This window comes from Rosa chinensis, chromosome 1 (genome assembly GCF_002994745.2).
Source record: "Rosa chinensis cultivar Old Blush chromosome 1, RchiOBHm-V2, whole genome shotgun sequence".
NCBI classification, from domain to species: domain Eukaryota; kingdom Viridiplantae; phylum Streptophyta; class Magnoliopsida; order Rosales; family Rosaceae; genus Rosa; species Rosa chinensis.
In genome coordinates, this window is record NC_037088.1 from 21273480 (window position 1) to 21279803 (window position 6324).

Sequence of the window (6324 nt, forward strand, 5' to 3'; positions counted from 1 at the left end):
AGTTTAAGGTATAAGTAGATATTTTTTTGGACCTTTAGATCTAACCTTAATCTAAGCTGTGATTTTGCTCTATGTTTTGTTATTTTCAAGTTTTTCTGTTTAAATCTATGCTAATTAGTTCTTTTGCTTCATGTGGTTTTATATTTAAATCTGTTTCACTTCATTGTTTCTTTGTGTTTGAGTGTATACATAATAGCATGTTATAAATTTTAATTGAATCATGCAGAGATGGAAGATAAGAGTGTGAGGAGAGGAATGAAGAGATTATTAGAGCAGTGTGCTGCTGAAAGAAGTGGATCTGATCGTGTTAACTCTAAGAGGTTTAGAACAAGTGGGTATATCTTATGGGTTCTGGAATATTGTTGTATATGAATAGTTTTCATAAGTATAATTATTTGCTTAGAAGTATGAATTAATTAATGTTGTTCAATTTTTGCTTATAGTGTTGCATCCACACATTGCTGATCCATCAAATCAACCTCAGAATCTAGATGCATTTGAACATAGTGAGGATCAAGGAAGAAGTGAATCTAATCCTGTTAAATCTAAGAGGTGGAGAACAAGTGAGTACATGTTATGTCTTTTGGAACATTGTTGTATATAAATAGTTTTACCAGCTATAAGTATTTTTTTACAAGTATATATCAATTGATGTTCTTTCATTTTTGGTTATAGTGTTTCATTCAGATATTTCTGAAGCATCAAGTGAATGCGAGACTGTCGTTATTGAGAATGCAGAGGTGGCACCAAAGAGTATGATGAAGAGAATGAACAAATTATTACGCCAGTGTCGTGCTGAAAATCACAAAATTGGAGAGGCAACTGAGCAAGGAAGAATTGAATCTAATCGTATGTGCTCTCCATCATTGATTTATATTCATGTTGTTTGATTTTTGGTTATTGTGAGGGGCATTATTAATGGTTTTCATGAAAACTGGAGACATGGTAACCACATCCATATTTTTGTATATTATTGTTTACAAAGGGCGGGTAACTATTGGTGATTATTATTGATATGTTTATAATAAAACTCCTGAAAACTAAATACATGCATATTCAATCCTGAAGAAGGTTCTTCTTTGTTCTAACAAATTGCCTTGGATTCTAAATCAGTAAATTGATTGTCATATGTTAGCCTTGGATTCTAAATCCATTCATGGTTGCGGAAGGTAGATTTTTTAATTATTTTGATGTACTGAGTTAATTTTAATCTGAGTTAATTTTAATAATAGTTATGCTTTATTGTATCTAACATTAACTGATGGTTTGATAAGTGTGTGCTTGAGGGATTTGTTTTCTGTTTAATGGGAAGTTTTGTGAAAGTATTACCTTGCATTACTGAGATTATTAGTTTTGGTTCTCTTTTAGTTTAATGGTTTTCATCACTTTATCATCATCTTTTGCTGGTTTCCTTTTCTCTTTGGAATTGTTGACGTCTATTGTATAAATAATTTTAGTGTCGTCTCTGTCTTTTATGAGCTATTTTTTTTATATCTTTTTCATGTACTACCCCTGTATTTCTTCTCCTGTCCTTTTTTCTTCCTTTGCTGCAGAAAAGATAATAGAAATTCATTCGATGATAGTCAATTTTTGATATGAATGAATCATAGAAGTTAATAAGTATGTTAAGAGTTTGATTAGGAAATATCTGATGATTAAGTAATGTTTTCTGATGAAAGCTGTAGATATGGTAACTAAGTGATAACCATCAAGTTTTGATTGCTTTGATTGCTTTTCTTAAGAGTCTGCTACAAGGTTCTTTTTTGTTCTTTGCATTGTAAATCAGTTCGTTGGAATGTTTGTATTTATAGGAAAGTATGGGCCAACATTGTAATCTGTTTTGCTGCTTTTTCTGATCTTGATACTTTCACAAATTATAATGGTCGGTGTTGATCAGTATGTTCACAAATTCTGTATAGGTGAATGTTTACAACCATTTGGTCAAGCATCATATCAAAGAAGTAGACAAGGTTAGTCTTGCCAAATTTTTGTAGTTGTTGTTGTTGAAAAATAATGAAATTATCTAATAGAAACAAGTATGATCTTCACTGTAGGATTGGTTGTCACATACGAGGATTCTGGCGATAACATCTATACCTGCGATTATTGTAATGCACGTTTTTGGTCTGGAGAAGCTATTAAAAAATCATCTGCAAATGCACCTCTTATTTATACAAACTGTTGTAAAAAAGGTCAAATCAAAATCGAACAAGCAAAACCAACACCCATTTTTCTTGAAATGTTATTAAATCCTGATAATGGCCCAGAGAGCAAATTATTTAGAGAAAATATCAGAGTTTATAATTCAATGTTTTCTTTTACATCAATGGGAGCAACAATTGACTATAAAATAAATAGTGGATTAGGTCCTTATATTTTTAAAATTAGTGGTCAAGTACATCGTTTGATGGGTTCTATATTACCTTCTGATGGACAGCCTCCTAAATATGCTCAATTATATATATATATATATATATATATATATATATGATACAAAGAATGAGGTTACAAATCGTATTAATGCAATTGATCCTAATCATATTAATCAAAATATTAGATTAAATATTGTTGAGGGACTTATTAAAATGTTCGATGAAACTAATGAATTAGTAAAAGAATTCCGAACTATACGAGATAAATATGAAAGTCATTCTGTACCTGTATTGAATATGACTATACTTAATCGTCAACCAATTGATAGCAAACAATATGAGATACCAATCAATGAAGAAATCGGTGGTTTAATTGTTGGTGATATAGGAGAGCATAATTCAAATAAAGATTTAATCATTGAATCAAATGATGGACATTTACAACGGATTTCTAAAATACATCCTAAATATATGTCATTACAGTATCCAATACTTTTCCCATATGGTGAAGATGGATATAAACCAGATTTAACAATGCAGCGAACTACAGGAAATTCTACAAAAAAAAGACACAGAATATCTATGCGAGAATATATTACATATCAAATTCAAGATAGAAATAATGAAATAAATACTTTATTAAAAGGTGGATGATTATTCCAACAATTTTTAGTTGATGCTTATGCAACGGTTGAAGAAGATCGGTTGGATTGGATTAGAAAAAATCAAAAGAATTTTCGAACTGAAATTTTGAAAGAGATGTATACTGCTGCTAGAGCTGGAATGAATAAAGCTTCGAATTTAGGAAAAAAAATCATCTTACCAAGTTCTCATACAGGAAGTCCAAGAAATATGATTAATAATTATCAAGATGCTATGGCAATTTGCAGACAATATGGTAATCCTGATTTATTTATAACTTTTACTTGCAATGTTAAATGGATAGAAATTCAAAGATATCTACAAGATAAACCAAAGCGTAGAGCTGAAGATAGACCTGATATAATTTCAAGAATTTTTAAAATAAAATTAGAAGATATGATTACTTATATCAAATCTGGAGAACCTTTTGGGAAAATTGAGGCACATGGTCATACAATAGAGTTTCAAAAGAGAGGACTACCTCATGCTCATATGTTATTTTGGTTAAAAAAGGATTATAAATGTTATACAGCGGTTGATATTGATTCTATCATTTCAGCTGAATTACCAGATAAAAATACAAATCCCAAACTTTTTCAAATTGTTAGTGAATTTATGATACATGGACCATGTGGACAATTTAATTCGAAATCTCCTTGCATGAAAAACGGAAAATGCTCAAAATTTTTTCCAAAGTCATATAATACAAATACTACGTTTGAATTAAATACGCCTTCTATATATAAACGTCGTGACGATCCTATGAAATTTGTAGTGAAAAATGGTGTTCAGATTGGAAATAATTTTGTTGTGCCTTATAACTCAAATTTATTATTAAGATATAATGCTCACATAAATGTTGAGTCATGTTGTCAGTCTATGTTAATTAAATATTTATTTAAATACATTAATAAAGGTCCAGATCGAGCTCGAATTTTATTACGTGAGGATTTAAATGATGAAATTGCAACTTATCTTAATTGTAGATATCTAACTCCTCATGAATCTGTTTGGAGATTGTTTGAATATTCTATTCATTCTCGACATCCTGCTGTTCAGCGTTTAGATATTCATATGCCCTTGGAACAAAATATTGTTTTTAATGAATGTCAATCAATTGAATCAATAATTCAACATAAAAGTGTACAAGATACTATGCTTACTGGATGGTTTAAAGCAAATATGATTTACTCCGAAGGATCTGAATTGACTTATACAGAGTTTCCAAGTAAATTTGTATGGGATGACCATAAGAAATGTTGGACACCAAGAAAAAAATTTGAAAGTATTGGTCGAATAGTATATGTATATCCTACAGCGGGTGAATTATATTATATGAGAATGTTATTAAATATTCAAAAAGGCTGTCAAAGTTTTGATTCAATAAAAACAATTAATGGTATTGAATATCCTTCTTATCAAGAAGCTTGCCAAGCTTTAGGTCTATTAGGTGATGATAAAGAATGGATTGAAGCATTACAAAATTCTTTACATGCTGCGACAGCTTTTGAGATCCGTCAACTATTTGTTACAATTATTTTGTTTTGTGATGTTGCAGATCCCGAAAGACTATTTGATTTATATTGGGTAAATATGTCAGACGATATTTTACACAAAGTTAGAATTGAAGTTGGAAATCCAAATTTAATTCTCAATGAATCAGAGCTAAAAAATAGAGTATTATTTGAATTGGAACAAATATTCAATAAATCATCAAGTTCATTGAAAGATCATCAATTACCGATGCCTGATACAGATATGATGTTTGACGAACTAAAACGCCAGCATGTGAGTTTAATCGCTCAATTAAATATAGGCCAAAAAATTGTATATGATGAGGTTATTAAAGGTATTGAACAAAAAACATGTAATACTTTTTTTGTACATGGCTATGGAGGAACTGGTAAAACATTTTTATGGCACACAATTATAAATAAATTAAGATCTGAAGGGAAAATCGTTTTAGCTGTTGCTTCATCTGGAATAGCATCATTATTATTACCAAACGGTAGAACTGCTCATTCTCGATTTAAAATACCTTTGGTAATTAATAATCTATCAATATGTCCAATAAAGAAAGGTACTCAACTTGCAAAATTAATTGATAGAGCAGAATTAATTATTTGGGATGAAGCTCCAATGTGTAATAAACATTGTTTTGAAGCACTAGATAAATGTCTTCGTGACATTTTATCAGACCAAAATAAACCATTTGGTGGTAAACCTATTTTATTGGGCGGAGATTTTAGACAAATTCTACCTGTTGTCACAGGAGGAAGTAAAGAGCAAATTATTGATGCTTCATTAAATAGTTCATATATATGGTCATCATTTAAAATATTTCACTTGACAGAAAATATGAGATTAACAAGAAGAAATTTAACTGATGAAGATAGAAAAACTATTTCTAATTTTGCAAATTGGTTATTATGAATTGGGGAAGGTTGTATAAGTTCAATAAATTATGAAAATGATGAAGATACATCTTGGGTTGAAATTCCAAATGATTTACTTATTCATAGTTATACAGATCCAATAAAAGCAATTTTTACTGCTACTTATCCAAATTTTGACATCAATTACAACAATTTCAATTATTTAAAAGAACGTGCAATCGTCACACCACGAAATACAATGGTTCGAGATATAAATGATTATGCTATAAATTCATTACCAGGTCAAACAACTACTTATTTAAGTCATGATAGCATTTTATTAAATTCTAGAGATAATGAAAACATTAACGTTTTATATCCTATAGAATTTTTAAATAAACTTGAGTTTAATGGGCTACCTTCACATAAATTGATTTTAAAAATTGGAATGCCAATTATGCTTTTAAGAAATTTAAATCAAATATCTGGTCTATGTAATGGGACAAGATTGATAATAACAAAATTATTTGATCGACTGATTGAAGCCAAAATATTAACAGGAGACTATATGGGAAAAACATTTTTCATACCTAGAATTGTTCTTACTGCATCTGAAAATAAATGGCCATTTATTGTAAAAAGGCGACAATTTCCAATAAGACCCTGTTACGCTATAACTATTAATAAAAGTCAAGGTCAATCATTGAATTACGTTGGTATATATTTATCTGAACCTGTTTTTACACATGGTCAATTATATGTTGCCCTTTCAAGAGTTACATCAACGAATGGATTAAAAATTTTAATAAATAATAACAATGATCTTCCAAATAAATATACTAAAAACATAGTTTATAAAGATGTGTTACAAAATTTGTGCATTAACAGATGACTAAGTTTCGTTAATTTTTGTCCAAATTTGAATTAAATAATTG

General features: G+C 29.5%; 1 long non-coding RNA gene across 1 annotated transcript; it reads left to right on the forward strand.

Annotated features, from left to right (window-relative positions):
* The first annotated feature begins 747 nt into the window (after positions 1-747).
* On the forward strand, positions 748-2311 carry LOC112203601. Its single transcript, XR_005806508.1, has 3 exons — positions 748-849; positions 1920-1970; positions 2055-2311. It is a non-coding gene; the product is annotated as an uncharacterized LOC112203601 (long non-coding RNA).
* Positions 2312-6324: the final 4013 nt, after the last annotated feature.